The following is a 17,541-nucleotide window of genomic DNA, read 5'->3' as shown; positions in this document are numbered from 1 at the left end:
GGGCCTATTATTGACTATTTGGAAGCTCCCCTTTGACCTGTAGTGGTCTCTTTCCCTAGAGTTAGAAATCCCAGTGGAGAGACTTCCTTTGGGAGAAGAGAGCAAAGAAAAAAATCTGTCAGTTCATCTGGGACCCAAATTCTACTAGGCCTTTCATTTTGCCTTTCTTTTGGCCCCTTTCTCTATGGGGACCAATGACCACAATTGTAAGAATCATTCCTGGCCCTTTCTTGGGAGAACACATGGTTAAGGAATGTTAACATTATTTCCCTGGCATAGACTTTGCTGTCACGGCTCCTGATCTGCTAGTGAGTGCATAGGCTGACAGGGGCTGGGTCTAAGATGAAGAGGACAAGTATTTTAAGGAGCAAGTTGTTATCTAGACTATCAGTACCCTCAAGGCTCCCCAATCCACCCGCCTCTGTTAGGGTTACTGAAGACATTTGGATAGAATCCTTCAAGGTTTGGCTGCAGCCACCTACATAGAGCAGTCAACTCATCTACCAAGTTGTGGTCCTCTTTCAAGATAAAGAGATAGCAGCCAATTTGAATTCTCATTGGAACAAGGCTCACTGGACTGCAGATCACATTGATACACTGGGTTTTCTGCCAGTCGCCTAAAGGACACGCTGAACTTCTATTTTGTTATCACTGTGTTTCATGCTGCTTAGGCAGCACAACTTTGTGACAGCTTCCTGGTTGGCTTCTTAAGGCTGATGGAAACCTTTGGCTATCTGTTGGTTTCTCTGGCACAGGCTCCATATAACCTTGTACAACCCCAGTCCTCTCTAGAGTTATGACACCACCCCATCACCGTGGCCTCACATCACATTCGTTACAATGCCTGAGTTCTTTTCCTAGCTTAGGGATGTATAGGAGGATGAGGGTTGAGGTGGGATAAAAGACGTATTGCAACAACATAGGGATTATCATTCAGTACTTCCTGAATGACCATATCTAGAACTTTAAAATATTTTTAGCCTTTGAAGTTGAAGGAAATTTCCTGATGTATAAGAGCATATTCTGACACTCGCTTATAAATGTTTTGTACCTTTATGGTACAAAATAGAGCACTATCTAAGATCACTCCATGTAGAAAGAACATGTGCATTTAGATTGAAGAAAGCAATGGAAACAAAGATCAACACAGAAAGACGCTATATTAGTTTCCTATGATTGCTCTGACAAATTGCCGTAAACTTAGTGGCTTAAAACAACAGGAATTTATCATCTTAAAGTTATGGAAGTCAGAAATCCGAAATGGGTCTTTTGGGACTAAAATCAAAGTGGAATCAACAGAGCTGGTGTTCCTTCTGGAAGTTCATGGGGAAAACCTTGCCCCTCTTTTTTTTTTTTTTTTTTTTGAGACACAGTCTCACTCTGTCACCTAGGCTGGAGTGCAGTGGTGTGATCTCAGCTCACTGCAACCTCCGCCTCCTGGGTTCAAGCGATTCTCCTGCCTAAGCCTCCTGAGTAGCTGGGATTATAGGCACATGCCACCACACCCTGCTAATTTTTGTATTTTTAGTAGATGGGGTTTAACCTTTGTTGGTCAGGCTGGTCTCGAACTCCTGACCTCATTATCCAGCCGCCTCGGCCTCCCAAAGTGTTAGGATTACAGGCATGAGTCACTGCACCCGGCCCAGGACATAGACATCTTTGGCGGGGTATTGTTCTGCCCACCACAGATACTATTGCTTCTGGTGTTAAATAAGGTTTTATTTGAGTAGGTAAGAAATATGACCCTGTATGTTCCCAGAAGACAAATGGAGATCATTAGTAAACAACTCAGTCACTTCATCTGGCTTTCCTCACTCTTTCTTGTCACCTGTTGTCCAGCTGCTTCAGCTACAGACCATAGATTGCCATTCCCTGCATGCACTTCCTGGCTTCTTATCTCTTTCCTTAGCTACGGACACTAATTAAGCACTTACCCAGGTACTATGCCCATGCCCACTCATGAACACACAAACCCTACTGTGTTGAGGCATCATTACTGAGGCAAAAATGAACTCTCTTCTGAAGCGTTTTACTGGTAGCATCTGTGGAGAGCTTGAAATTTCTCTAGTCTTGGAAATTGTTTAGACATAAAATAGCTACTTTCCATCCTGAGGATCTCCTGAGAACACTGTCAGATAAGATTCAAGTTTCTTGGATTTTCAGATTATATTGTACTCCAATGAGCATTCTATTCCTGGGATATCTAATTTTGTCCTCCTCCACCCCTTCCTTTCACAGCTCTAGGCAGAATAGAAGCTGGCAAAGACCTCGAATGATTTATTTTTTAATATAACAAAGTTTAAAGCTCTAGTTACATTGATGCCACAAAAATGCACAAATCATCACACACATATACATATATATGAGAATGTTCTATTTATGTAAGTAGTAATTGTGCATTTCAATAAGACTGAATGATTCATAGGAATTTTCAGAAAGCAGCACAGACATGAATCTTTAATCTTCTAAAAGACCTTTATGTTTTCCCTTCAGGGAGAACAACAAGTTTGCTTTTGCTAAATAGTCTTTAATTTCCTTTTAATTTTAGGGTTTTAGGATTTATATAATTTACACTTTTCCAGATACTCATTATTTATTCTGTATGGAAGTGCTTCAGAGTACCATATATTATTTTAATTGATGATGGAGGGTTAATAACTTTTTGTTTCAACAACCGAACTATTAATTTCCAAAGTGGTTCCTCATTCAAAACCGTAGTTGTAGGCTATTATAATGAAATTATTCACAAAATTAGTTTCCAAACACTAAATACTAATTTGACATTTTCTCAATGATTAGAGTTCTCTGAAATGTTTGTGGTATAGAGGAGCCTGAAACACAACCCTGTGCAATAATGTACATTCTTTGTTTTCAAGGGCTGTTTCTCAAGTAGAAGCTTCAGATTCTTCATGTCTTTGAGATAAATTGCTTGTGGCTATTTTTTGCTTTTACCACTTACAAAGTTAAAGGTACTGTGTATTTTAAAAAAAAATAATTTGGGCAGATTCATGAGGAGAAAATTACAATAATAATAATCAGCTGTTTCAACAAGTCTTAGAAAAATAGAAGATTGAGATATAGCTTTCCTATATTCACCAACAGATTCATTGAAAATGAAGAGGCAGGCTTGGTGTATGGAGATGATTCATCCGCAGTGTGGTCTGTGTTCCCACGAAGGTAAGGGCTAAGTGCTAAGTTAGCACTGAGGTGACAATGCCTTATATTGTCTGAGAGAGTAGGGAAAGGACAGTCTCTTCAATAAATGGTGCTGGGAAAACTGGATGTCTACATGCCGAAGAATGAAACTAAACTCCTCTCTCCCATCACTTATTAAAATCAACTCAAAATGGACTAAAGATGTAAATGTAGGGTGTGAAAGTATGAAACTATTGGAAGAAAACATTGGGGAAATACCCCAGGGCGTTGGTCTGGGCAAAGACTGTTTTTGTGTAAGACCTTAAAAGCACAGACAACAAAAGCAAAAATAGACAAATGGGATTACATCAAACAAAAAATCTTCTGCACAGCAAAGGATACAATCAGCAGAGTAAAGTGACAACCCACAGAATGAGAGAAAATATTTGCAAACTATACCACTGAAAAGGGCTTAAAATCAAGAATAAATAAGGAACTCAAACAACTCAATAGCAGAAAACCCCCCAAGTTACCTGATTAAAAATAAGGCAAAAGATCTGAATTGACATTTTTCAAAATATGACATATAAATGGCCAATAGTTATATGAAAAAATGTTCAACATCAGCAATCATCAGCGAAATGCAAACAAATCAAACCTATAATGAGAAAGCATCTCACTCCAGTTAGAATGGATATTGTCAAAAAGAAAAAAATAACAAATGGTGGTGAGGATATGGTGAAAGAGGAACTTATACACTGTTGATGAAAATGTAAGTTAGATAGCCATTATGGACAACAACAAAAGTTTCTCAAATAATTAAAAATAGAGCTACCATTTGATCCAGCAATACTACTACTGACCACATATCCAGAGAAAATGAAATCAGTATGTCAGACACGTATCTGCACACGTATGTTTATTGTGATACTCTTTGCAATTGCCAAGATATGGAATCAATCTATGCATCCATCAACAAATGGATGATTAAAAACATGTGGCATATATACACAATGGAATACTATTCGGCCATAAGAAAGAATTGAATCCCACCATTTGCAACAACATGAATGAACCTAGAGGGCAGTATGTTAAGTTAAATAAGCCAAGGACAGGAGGAAAAATACTGTATTCTGTATTATCTCACTTATATATGAAATCTCAAGAAGGTGATCTCATTGATCATTGAAGTATGGAGTGGAATGCTGGTTACCAGAGTCGGGGTAGGGTCATGGGGAGGGGATATTGTGAGAGATGGGTCAGTGGCTACAGAGTTCAAGTTAGATGGGAGGAAAATGTCCTGGTGTTCTATTGCACAGTTAGGTGACTATAGTTATGAATAATGTACAGGATATTTCAAAATACAATGATGCATTGCATACTGATGAGAATACCTTCGGTGAAATGTGTTCTTAGGCTATTTTGTCATTGTGTGAACTTCGTACAGTATACTCACACAAGTCTAGGTGGTATAACCTATTGCTCCTAAGCTATAAACCTGTACAGCATGTTACTGTACTGAATATTGTAGGCAATTATAACACAATGGCAAGTATTTGTGTGTCTAAACATAGCTAAACTTAGAAAAGTTACAGTAAAAATATGCTGTAAAAGATTAAAATGGTACACCTGTATAGGGTACTTACCATGAGTGGCACTTGCAGGGCTAGGGAAGTTGCTCTGGGTGAGTCAGTGAGTGACTGCTGAGTGAACGTGAAGGCCTAAGTCATTACACTACTGCAGGCTTCATAAACACTATACACTTAACACTGCACTCAACTGATACAACATTTTTCCTTCTTCCATAATAAATTAACCTTAGCTAACTGTAGCGTTTTAACTTTTTAAACTTTAAACATTAAAAAAAACCTTTTAACTCTTTTGTAATAACAGCTTAAAAGGCAAAGACGTTGAATAGTTGTACAGTACTTTTTTTCTTTATATCGCTATTCTATAAGCTTTTTCCTGTTTTTAAAATTTTTTATTTCAATTTTACTTTTTAAACTTCTTTTTTTTTTTTGGAGACTGAGTCTCACTCTGTTGCCCAGGTTGGAGTGCAGTGGCGTGATCTCACCTCACTGCAGCTCTGCCTCCCTGGTTCCAGCGATTCTCCTACCTCAGCCTCCCAAGCAGCTGGGATTATAGGCATGCGACTCCACCCCTGGCTAATTTTTGTATTTTTAGTGGAGATGGAGTTTCACCATGTTGGCCAGGCTGGTCTCGAACTTCTGACCTCAAGCGATCCACCCGCCTTTGCCTCCCAAAGTGCTAGGATTACAGGCTTGAGCCACAGCGTCCAGCCTAAACTTTTTTTTTTTTTTTTTTAAATAACTAAGACACAAACAGACAGATTAGCTTAGGCCTACACAGGGTCAAGATCTTTAAGACCCCACTAGGTGACAGGATTTTTTTTCAGCTCCATTATAATACTATGGGATGACTGTCACATGTGGTCCATCCTTGACTAAATGTCATTATTATGTGGCGCTTGACTGTAGCTAGAAGAGAGGATTTTAGATGTCCCCACCACAAAGAAACGACAATTGTTTGAGGTGATAGATATGCTAATTACCCTGATTTGATCATTACATAAAGTACACATGTATCAAAACATCACACTGTACCCCATAAATATGCACTATTATTATGTGTCAACTAAAAGGAAAAATAAACAGTTAAAAAATACACCTTCAGGTGTTTGTGCTTTTTCAGAGAGGGATATGACTTAGAGGAGGGTGCTGTGGATTGACTCGCCAACCAGAGGGAAAGATGGGGCTTTTTTTGCTCACATAAATCATAAAATTGCAACAGGCATGATAAAGAACCGATAGGGGACTTCAAATATATAGACATGTTTTGGGAGTCTCATGCTGCTGAAAGCGGAGCAACTGATAAGCTTTCACCTGGTCTTGCTGGCAGGTTCATTTATAATCAGTAGTGAAAGAAAAAATGTTAGTGAAGTAGCCTGTCTGATATGAAGCTTTCTGACTGTAGAAAGAATTTATCAGATGTTTTCATGACTGCAGGTTTGCTCAGTGATAAAGTAAGACTCAAGTGTCAACTGAATATGGATCGCAATTCAGGGTATGCCATGACCGGTAGAATTACTTCGAACAAGTTAGTTAATTTCTTTGGGTCATGAAATTTTCATTCGTGTAATAAGGAAAATACTAATTCATATCACAGAGGATTGTTAGCAGGTTTAAACAAGATAGTGCTTGTAAAGTGCATGGTAGACAGTATACACTCGAATGCTTGTTTGATTATGATGAAAAATAAATTTTAGAAAGAGACAAGTCCCTGAAGCCTATATAGACCCTTCTTTCTACGCTGTATTTGTCACTAACATTACCTCGTTTTACAACCTAGATGCCTGGCATTAAAAAGGAGGAACTGTCTTTGAGGAGTTAGAATCAATTATGTGTTAACAAGAGCAATGTGTATTTGAAATTTTAACCCTTCTGCCATTAATTAATCGGGGAGCTATGGTAATAAAATTTAAGATTTTTCTTCTCTTAAAACTAGCTGTGGACTGCATCTAAATTTTCATTAAGTAGGCAATCAAAATCTTCAGTTTTTATTACAAAAGACTCATGTGGTAGAGAGAGACAGTTTAAATGCATAAGGAATGAGGTGGAATAATGATTTGGTGCATATATTCTGATAATTACTACTTCCTTTCTCTCAGCTCCCTTGCAATAAATGTGCTCTCTTTTTAAACTTCATTAACAAGAGCTTACAAATTTTAATGGGGTACAATAATTCTACCTTAATTTTAGAGCAATGTAATGCAGGTATCTGGTCTTTCTGAGTAATTTTCCCTGAAATATTCCCAATGATTCAGAAAAGTTCTTTAAGGATTGAAATGATATATAGCGTTGGTACCAAATACCTTTTATATTTTAATTTTTAATGTTAGATATTATTAAGCCTTTAGTATTGCAAGGGAAACAACAGCTAATTGTGCTCTTGTGCAAAAACCAAATCTTTCTTACCAAGATTTAGTGTTTTAATAGGAATTAAGATTTTCTTAGCAGTCGTTGTGGCTTAGTGGATAATGCACTAAGAAAATCTGGCAACCAGCGTTAACCAGACCTAAGTGCCTAAATGACTGAGCCACAGCTCAAGTAAAAGCATTTTAACATTTTATGAAATATTGAAATATCACATCAACAATCAGTAGGCCTCAACACTAAAAATAGCAATTATGCAATTCGGAGACCACCATGGACATAATCCTGTCCTTTTTTTTCTTTGTCTCACTGGACTGGCGTCTAGTCTTTGTAATACTGATTTTTTTTTTTTTTTCCTGGATATGTCTCCTATCCAATGATGTTTCTAAACCTCTGAATTTGAGAAGGGATAATCTATTGAAGCAACTAAATAAATGGATTACGAAAAATTGTGCAAAATTTATTTCCAAAGTTCAAGAAAGAGCCAAATAGCTTTCCTGGAATGGTCTTGGGTTTAGAACGAACTTTTAAATTGAAAACAGAAATTTTCCCCCAAGAGAGATTGTCCTTTAAAACTGTCAAGAATAAACAAACAACAACAATTATTCTCTGATTCTTGCTTCCTGAGACACTAATAGTTCTTGAGATTGGTCCTGTGGGATAAAAGAAGCCTTTGCATTTTCTCTAACTAAGAACTTTTGAATGTAACTTCGCACTTACAATTTTTTTCTCTGTCTCATCATGTTATCAATTATGTCCTGAGGCATGTTTTAGCTTCTGTTTTAATTGATTCCCATACTGTTCTGTAGAGACGATCACTAGTCATCCATTCCTTCAGAGTTTAATTTAAGTTTTTCTTTTTTTTTGGGGGGGGGGCAAGGGGGAGATAGAAGGATGGAATAGCAATTTAACATGTTTCATTATGAGTCCCTGCTTTAATATTACTTTATATCAAGCTGATCAAGAGTCAAACATATGATATTTCCATTTGGGTGTGTACAACAAAAAAGTTCAGGGATAGGGCACAATTAAGAGTTGTGTTTTTTTTTAATGAGAAGATCCATTCATCTCCCTGTCAGCCAATTTTTTTGACCCTTCGGGATTTTATCTGTGCAGAAATTACTGTAAAGCAATGTGGCAAATTGCTTTAGAATAATCCTGCCAGAGTCAGAGGCTTCCTGGTTTCCCACCCCCTTCCCTCCCACCCAACCTGGTAAAACTTTGTCTCCTGCGACTTCAGGGGCATCCATTTTCTGAAACCGTTTCTTACCTCTGCAAAAAAGTGTAATCTAGAGGGAGCTTCATTGAAAGGGCAAGAAATTTGAAGTCAGATAAATTGGGTTTTCCTTGATTTTCTCATGGTTAAAATGAATGTCGGGGCCGGGCGCAGTGGCTCACGCTTGTAATCCCAGCACTTTGGGAGGCCGTGGTGGGCGGATCACAAGCTCAGGAGTTCAAGACCACCCTAACCAACATAGTGAAACCCCATCTCTACTAAAAATACAAAAATTAGCCGGGCGTGGCGGCATTCGCCTGTAGTCCCAGCTACTCGGGAGGTTGAGGCAGGAGAATTGCTTGAACCCAGCAGGCGAAGGTTGCAGTGAGCCAAGATTGTACCACTGCACTCCAGTCTGGGTGACAGAGTGAGACTCAATCTCAAAAAAAAAAAAAAAGAATGTTTGGGAGGAAAAAATGTTTTTCTACTTGCTTTTGCTAAGTGCTTGGGGGCCTGCAAATTAAACTATAAGAGAAAAGACACACAAGTTTTGTTAATATTTATAGGCACAGAGTTCACAGAAAATATTAGGTTGGTGCAGAAATAATTGTGGTTTTGCCATTTGTTTTTCTTTTCTTTTTTTTTTTTTTTTTAATTTTGAGATGGAGTCTCAATCCGTTCCCCAGGCTGGAGTGCAATGGTGTGATCTTGGCTCTCCGCAACCTCTGCCTCCTGGGTTCAAGTGATTCTCCTGCCTCAGTCTCCCAAGTAGCTGGGATTACAGGTGTGTGCCACCATATCTGGCTAATTTTTGAATTTTTAGTGGAGACGGGGTTTCACCATGTTGGCCAGGCTGGTCTTGAACTCCTGACCTCAGGTAATTGGCCCAACTCGGCCTCCCAAAGTCCTGGGATTACAGGCGTGAGCCACCACACCCAGTTGGTTGTTGCCATTACTTTCAATGGCAAAAAACTGCAATTACTTTTGCACCAAGCGAAGAAGTGAAACAAAGAAATGATTAGATTTAGGAAACAGTGCTCGGGCTTCAAAGGATCATAAATTATAGGGGAAGTGACTGGGAAATATGTGGGGGATCTAATGGAAAATAAAGACTATTGTAGAAGATAAGTTCTTTTATTTATTTATTTATTTATTTATTTATTTATTTATTTAGAGATGAAGTCTCACTGTGTGGCCCAGGCTGGAGTACAGTGACTCGATCTCAGTTCACTGCAAGCTCCACCTCCCAGGTTCACACCATTCTCCTGCCTCAGCCTCCTGAGTAGCTGGGACTACAGGCACCTGCCACTATGCCCGACTAATTTTTTTATATTTTTAGTAGAGACAAGGTTTCACCGTGTTAGCCAGGATGGTCTCGATCTCCTGACCTCATGATCTGCCCCCCTTGGCCTCCCAAAGTGCTGGGATTACAGGCATGAGCCACCATGCCTGGCCAGAAGATGAGTTCTTTAGACTCTTTATCTGTTATGATATTTCTGCATTGTGTTATTTGACTCAAACACTATTAGTGGTTCCTCTCGACCTAAGAGACAAAACCAACTTGCTAACTGGCATTTAAGAATCCTTTAACAAGGACTGATCAGGCTTCTCTAACCAGTTTATAAAATGCCTAGTGGAACCTGGCCTTTGCATCTCATGATGTTCCTGCAATCTAAGTTCCAGGCTGTCTTCAGTGTTGAAGTCAAGGATTGCTGACCGTACTCTGATGGGCCCAGAACAGGCACTGTTTATTTATACCTGCTGTCTCAGCATACTTATCAAGAGCATCCTGTTTCTCATTCAAAAGTATCCCAACTTAGAAGATAAATGATACATCATCCTACTTATGAATCTTTCCTGTCCGTCCCAAACTGCAATGGCTATTTCCTTCTTCTGAAATCCTTAGAGATGTCTGTCTACAGCACTGTTTTAGTGTGTAGCACATGCTGTAATTACAGTGTGCCCACCACGTGCCAGGTCTCTTAATACACTATCTATATAACCTATGAAACCTCTTTTTTCAGATAAACAGTCAAAGACACAAAGAGCAATTTAAAATCACTTCTTGTTCATTGTCTCAGAGACAATGGCAGCAGGACTTTGATTTAAACATACAGCCATCTGTCTCCAAAACTATGCTTGCTTCCCCACGTTGAGTGACAAACTTATCTCAGTAGTTTTCCTGGGACTGTCCCAGTTCTAACACTGAAAATCTCTCATCCCAGGAACCTCCCTGCTCCCCCTGCAAATGGGGAGGAAGGGTCGTTCACCCTACCATGACATCATCGAGGCCTCAGCTGATTTGAACACAAAATAGATATTCCTGTTGTGGACCCTAGTTGTGTCATAAATAAGCTCTTGGCTAGAGGGCTCTAGACCTTTCCTCCATTTAATCCTCAGAGTCTAGCACAGTGACCTACTACAATGTCACTTTGCTTTCTCCCTCACGTTATTTCATAAGTGTGCTTTGCTTTTATGGTTAACTTGTAATCCTATTTGAGAAATAAATTGTGTTTTTTTCCTTTGTCTCTCGTGCTGCCTAGCCCTGTGTTTGACCTGCAGGGACTCAACCACTGCATCGTTGCTGAGTAAGCGAGCTTGAGTCGCATGTTTTTCTGAACATATGGGCTTTAATGGTAGCCTGTTAAAGCCTGTGTCAATGTCGTAAATGATCCTTTCACTGCACCACTCGATCTCCTCAAAAACATCTTTCAGCACAAATGGGGTACCGTACCACCAAGGACACATATCTGTCTTTGACTAGCACCCCTTTCCGATACACTTCTGGTTTAAATGCCCATAATCATTCTGTTTCCCAAAGCCCCCTGCTGTTTCACCCAAGAGAAATCACCCTTTAGGTTTCATTCTAACTTAAACAGGTGTGAGAATGAAAAGAGAGAACGAATTACTTTAGAGGATAAATTTCAGAATTCATGAAGAGTTTGAGGCTTAAAGAAGTACTTAATTAATGTTCCTGTTTTTTATTTTTTGGCAAGCTGCCACATCCATGATCCCAAAGACTTCTTTTGATGGCAGTTGTTTTCTGTGCTGAGACTGAAGTCTGCTTTAGAACAAATGCTTTTCTTCTAAAACGATACATACTAGCTAAAACAGTTTTTTCCTTTCTCCCCAAGTCACATCCAGGGATAAGTACAATCCTCCTGTTTTATAAAGTCTTAGGCCTTGGTGCCAGGGATCTTCGAATGTACGGTTCTGGAATTACAATAGATGCCTCTATTTTTTAATCTGTCTGTTGCAGTCTCCTATTACATCAGTTATTCCAGGGCAGGAGGTCAAGGGGTGGCGTGGGTCAACATCTGAAGGGCACTCGCATGTTGGGAACTTTGGTTTTCTTTTAACATTTTATTGCTCGCTCCCCAAGGGTTTTGAATTTATAAAACAAACCCACCTACACCTCATCAGAAATTACTGATTTCAGAAATTGCTGAAGAACACAGCCATATCAATAAAAGAACGTGTATTTTGTAAGCTAATCTTTAAAATATTGCTGAAAGACCGGGTGTGGTGACTCATGCCTGTATCCCAGTGTGAGAGGCTGAGGTGGGAGGATCACTTGAGCCTAGGAGTTTGAAACCAGCCTAGGCAACATGGCAAGACCCCATCTCTACAAAAAAATATGTTAAAAAGTTAGCTGGGCATGGTGCTGCACACCTGTAGTCCCACCTACTTAGCAGGCTGAGGCAGGAGGATAACTTGAGCCCAAGAGGTCAAGGTTGCAGTGATCTGTGATTGCACCACTGCACTCTAGCCTGGGTGACAGAATGAGACTTTGTCTGTTGAAAAGAAAAAAAAATTTCTGAAAGATGGTGAGTCAGCAATTGTCTAACTATACAAACTCTGCATATGAGTTGAAATAATTCTCTTGTTCCCTTCAAATGGAGGTGGACAAAACTATTAACCTTCTCTCATCCTTATGTCCCTTCACCTATCTTTCTAAAATTTTTATTAGGCGCTTTAATGTGTGGGCTGAAATCAATAGAGGACAAGCTATTAAAAATTATTGGTCGGCTGCGGCTCCTCACTAAATATTAAAGCAGCCTGGCAAATTAGCACATACCTCTAGGCACTAGGCCTGAGTGAAATAAGGGTCCAGGCAAATAGACACTATAATACAAGTAGAAAATACTGCCAATGTGTTGCTCTGGGTTTCTTTTGGCTGCTGCTGTTCACTGTTAATATTATTCTGTTTTTTCCTTTTATTAATGTGAGGAGATGTGGTGGGAATCATTAACTGTTGGAAGGATTCCCTTTAAGGATACATTATATCAAGAGCTAGATATCAGAGCCACTTGGGAGAAATAAGAAACAGGTGTAGAAACAGGTGAGTGGAATATTGCTTATTATCCCTCTGGATTAAGTGCCTGGGAGGAGTGGGCAGTTTTTCGGGGTGCTGTGTGCCATTTATTCTTGGGGCATTGGTAGACGACATGTTCATGCAAATGATATGAAGAAGATTGGCATCTGGAAAATCAAGGCAGTGATGGGGCTGTGTAGGCAGAGACTTAATTTTCTCAAGTGAATGAGGAAAAAAGCACACAGTGAGTCTGCTTCTGTGGGTATGTATTTGAGCTAGAAGATTCAGGAGGGAAAATTCGTTCTAAGACAGAGATGGAGACATCAGTAAGACTGGGAAATACTCAGACATCGGAAGAATTTGGGTTTGAATCAGAATTCCTTTACATACCATTTCTGGTTTTTTCTAAGTTTCAAGTTAAGCAACAAGTCAGTGTTTCAAACCTTATTATTGATAAATAAAAAATAAAATTAAATTCACCAGTTTATTCCTTATGCTTTTCTGATTATGAAAACTTCAGAATAAAATAGTATCTTTTGGGTTCCCCATGTGTACAAGGAGGAATGTAGAGTTTGTCATTCTGTCTGCACTCCAGCAACTCCCAAATCTTAGCTAACCTAATCTGGGGTGTGGAAGCAAAGGATACATTTTGTACCATGTATCGTATTCAAGAAGAATTTTTCATGTTTCCATTTTTATAACCTGTAACCATTTTTATAAAAACTATTGAGATTAACACGGTTTAACTCATTGACTGTTTACCTGCTGTTTTCTACTTGGAGGTTCTAAACTTTGTTCACTCTTGGGTCAAATGAATTATGTTAAGTTTTTCTTATGAAGTCATGTGACAGAGACTGTCTTTATTTACTTTTGCCCATGAACAACAATTTGGCAGAGGAAGTTGGTTAACGGCATTTTCCTCTCAGCAGTTTCATATGCATTGTCTGTTATCATCCGACATTACATATGGCAAATGACTACCCTCAGACCAACCTAACTTTTTTCTGTTTGCATATTGGGTTCTGTTTTATCACTGAAGCAAAACTTTCCTACAGAGTACAGATGTTTTTCTCATATAGTAGAAGTAATGAACAATGAGTACCAAAAAGTCCCAGAAAAGCATACAAACTCCATCATGAAAAGGAAGGTTGATGAAGACGGACGGTCACACACACAACCGGATAGAAGGAAGTCTAGCGTTAAGTTGCACAATGATGGACTCACCAAGTATCCCAAAAAGAAAGCTGAGCACCCAGATTAGCCCCCCTGGTTCCTGATAGATAAATCTTCTGGATGATTCTGTTGGTTATAGTGAAAAAGATAATGATACACAGTGAAAAATAATGATGCACCATAAAGTAATTATAAAACCAAGGTCAGACATCCTGTAACAAGATGATATGGACATTTGAGTATAAAGTGGAAGTGCTAGGAATAGAGTTTAAGGTGGAAAGGGGGTAGGAAAAAGGAGGAACTGTATTTCTTTAGTTACATTTGCCAGATTCTCTACCTTGACATTGTATCTCCCGGATCTATTGTGAGGTCAGAGCTTTTGGCTGGAAGTTGTTCTTTTTTTTATTTTTTTTAAAATGGAATCTGATATTTTTGCACTGAGGACAAAGATTGCTCTTGTGCCTTCATAAAATACCTGTTGACTTCTGGGAATTCTCTAGGCTTTTAAAATAGTAATTAATTTTTTTAAATTGATGAAAATTGTGTATATTTATGTATATAACTTGATGTTTTGATTTATGTATACATTGTGAAATGGCTTAATCAAGCTAATTAACTTATCTTCACCTCACATACTTATTATTTTTATTTATTTATTTATTATTTACTATTTATTTTTTGGTAAGAACACTTAAAATACACTCTCATAGCAGTTTTTAAGTATGTAATATATTGTTGTTAACAATAGTCACCAGGATACCTGATTGATCTCTTGAACGTATTCCTCCTGCCTAATTGAAATTTGGAATCATGTGACGAGTATCTCCCCTAGTCCCTGGGAGTTTAGTCTTGCAGGCCATACACTGGCAGGAGCAAGGTCACCTCAGATGTTAGGACTTCTAATTTATTGACTAGTCTCTCCTTATGACATCTTTAAGCTAAAAAGGCTAAGAAAAGTGAACTATGGAACAATATTTATTGTATCTGAAAAATGTACACATATGATATTTTGGTAAAACGTATCTTCCTCTGATATACATATATGTTATTTCGTAAGTTCGTATTTTGTTCATATTTTAATCCCAAGTTTTAGTTCCATTTTAGATATTCCATTTTGTGTAGCCTCCATCATAGCCCCTGACCCCGTATCTGTTGGCTTTGATCATCGACATCCAAGTTCAGTGATCATCTCCTCAGCAACACCAGTTCTAAAAAAAGAAAAAGAAAAAGAAAGGAAAAAAAAAACCCCTCATCCTTATTCCAGTCAATCTGTGGCATCTTCTTTGTGTATTTTCTTTGTGGAAGAAAAAAAGGTAAGAAATTACCTTATAACACTAACCCAAACTCACTATTACACAGTATATCCATGTAAGAAACCTGCATAGGTATCCTCCGAATCCGAAATGAAAATAAAAACAAATAAAAATAAAAGAATAATCTGAGCTCTTAAAAAATTACCTCATTAATATCTTTTTTCTTTGTTCATTTTCTACATCCTTTTCCCACTCCTCCACCACCCGTCCCCAACAAGGCCACATGCTAGCATGTGAAGCTCCGTGGAAGACAGGTCCTTGTCTTTCTGGTTTCAAAGCTGAAGCTCAGAATCTGGAATAGTGCCTGTCAGACTGTAAGCCATCAAAAAGTGTATGTTAAGTGAAGGGAGGATAAAATCACACTCCCCAAACGTCAATGAATCTGAAGGGATGTGTTTGAGTTTATGGTGCAGGATGGCTTATCATAAATGATAAACCAACCCAAGACTAAGGCAAGCCTCCACTAAAATCCTATTAAAATAAATGAAGGCCTGAGGGCTTCTGTTGAATGGCAGCTGCTCTCATTTCAGAATGGGCCTAGTTTCTCATTCAGCCAAAAGTCCTGTACACAATCTCTCCCCAATGGCTCATTTTTTCCCATAATCCTTTTTGACGGAGTTCCTTGCTTCGGCCCAGTACAGTGACATTTCTTTCATGTCTGGGCTGACTGCCAAGGGCCCAGATAAAGCAGAAACTTGAGTGGAATATTCTGTTCTGGAATAGCTATAACCTTCCAGCTGCTCGAGGTTGTGTTACCTTCTGGGAGAATGACAATCTGTTCCTGTCTTGGAAATGGAGAGGCTTTTCCACATTCCAACAGCATGTCTCCAATGGAGCAGGGATCAGGTCCTTAAGCATCATGGGAAGGAACAGGTCTTCCTGGAATCCTGGATACTCTAAAGTTTCCCAGACTGTGCCATTCATCCTTTAGCTACTCAGTGACAAAGTTATCTTACTCGTGCTTGAATTTCTTTTCCTGGCCAGGAAGTGACTTCCAAAATTCTCTGAGAAAAAATAATAGAAAGGGAATTTTCTTCCACTTTTCACTTAGGCATCTCAGTAAAGCAGTGGTCGGGGGGTAACTAATTCCTGACTTCAGCAAAGCTGAAACAAAGGCTATTTGAAGTCACTCTGTTGGAAAATAACATTAGGACTCTAGGGAGAGTACATGAGAATTATGAATAGTGCAACCTTTGGACTGGGATTTTTGCCAGCGGCCAGGTCAATTTAAGGGAGGTTCTCTCTGCGGCCCCTCTTCCAGGCACCCCGGCATGGGGGCTGGAGGAGGCCAGAGAGTGGAGGTGGCATGAGGAAGAGGAGGAGAGGAGATGACCACACGGGGCATACGGACGTAGTTTCTGTTGCCTGAAGAGTATCTTCAATGTTGTGTCCTTTAATTTGATAATTCAGCCTCTTTTCAACTTTATGATATTTTAGAACCAAATATTTGAAAGGAAATATGCTACGAGCATTAAAGTTTCTATTTTGTAGAAACAAAACCAACCTCCTCTTTCTCAACTTGTCTTTTTTTTTTTTTCTTTCTTTTTAGGAGTGGTCATTTTATGATTGCAGATTTTCCTGTGTTCTGTTTCATACTTACATTTTGGTCAAGTTTTCTGACATTCGCAAACTACCATTCTGGAGGGGATAAAAAGCTAATTTGACTTTTCTGTTATTCAAGACATTTTTTTCTTCTTACAAAATTACCTTGTATCTCCTCTTCTCACAAAATGCTAGCAATCCAGATATTGTTGAGAATATTTTAGAGAATTGACCTTTCTAGGTTGTTAAACTCTTTCAGCTCCTGGAAAAATAGATTACTTTAGAGGAGGGCTAAAGGGCTGATGGAAGTCTTAGACCTACTACAATTCCCACTGCTAATGATTTTTATAGACGCCTCTCTCTGGCTTCATTGTTGGAATGAATAACGAAGGGGGAGAAGAATAGACTCACTTGGTTATTTGTCCTCATGCATATTGATTCATAAAACTAAAGACCTCAAGGGAATATTGTGAGCTAAAACCCTTCATCCCCCTGTCTCCAGGGAAGAATTTATTTGGATACCTCAAGACAGAAGGTCGACTGTACTTAACAGCCACCATAAGAAACTCTGTCACTTTCTTTAGCAATGTGCCTCGGTATCTTATCAATTCTTGCAGACAAGTGATTATTCATAAACTGTAACTTCAATAATTCCAAAACTCAGAAAAAATGTGATTGTCTGTTTTATTTACTCATGTATCCTCAATTCCTTGAGAGAATGATTGGCAACTAGTAGGCACTAACTAAGTGACTCTTTGAATAAATGAATAGATAACTGAATGAATAAATAGAAATTAAGTTATACAACAGAGAAGGTGGCATAATCATTCACGTTACCAAGCATTATTGAGAATTATTTGATGCATACCGCTGTTTCGGTACTGTATGGAATTC

At 38.7% G+C, this 17,541-nt stretch overlaps 1 protein-coding gene across 3 annotated transcripts in view; it reads right to left on the bottom strand.

The window, feature by feature from the left end:
• RFC3 (replication factor C subunit 3) overlaps window positions 1-17,541 on the bottom strand; it is a 739,896-nt gene that overhangs the window by 78,264 nt on the left and 644,091 nt on the right. The window contains exon 10 of one of the 3 annotated variants that reach the window (XR_010582550.2): window positions 1,514-16,109. The exons of the other annotated variants lie outside the window; for them this stretch is intronic. The gene's annotated coding sequence lies outside the window, so the exon portion shown is untranslated. Of the gene's footprint in view, window positions 1-1,513; window positions 16,110-17,541 lie in introns of those variants that run through there. 3 annotated transcript variants of the gene reach the window in all.

The sequence above is a fragment of the Macaca fascicularis genome, chromosome 17, assembly GCF_037993035.2.
Source record: "Macaca fascicularis isolate 582-1 chromosome 17, T2T-MFA8v1.1".
Classification (NCBI taxonomy): domain Eukaryota; kingdom Metazoa; phylum Chordata; class Mammalia; order Primates; family Cercopithecidae; genus Macaca; species Macaca fascicularis.
Note: the sequence above shows the minus strand (reverse complement) of the source record. Positions and strands in the feature narration are given on the sequence as shown.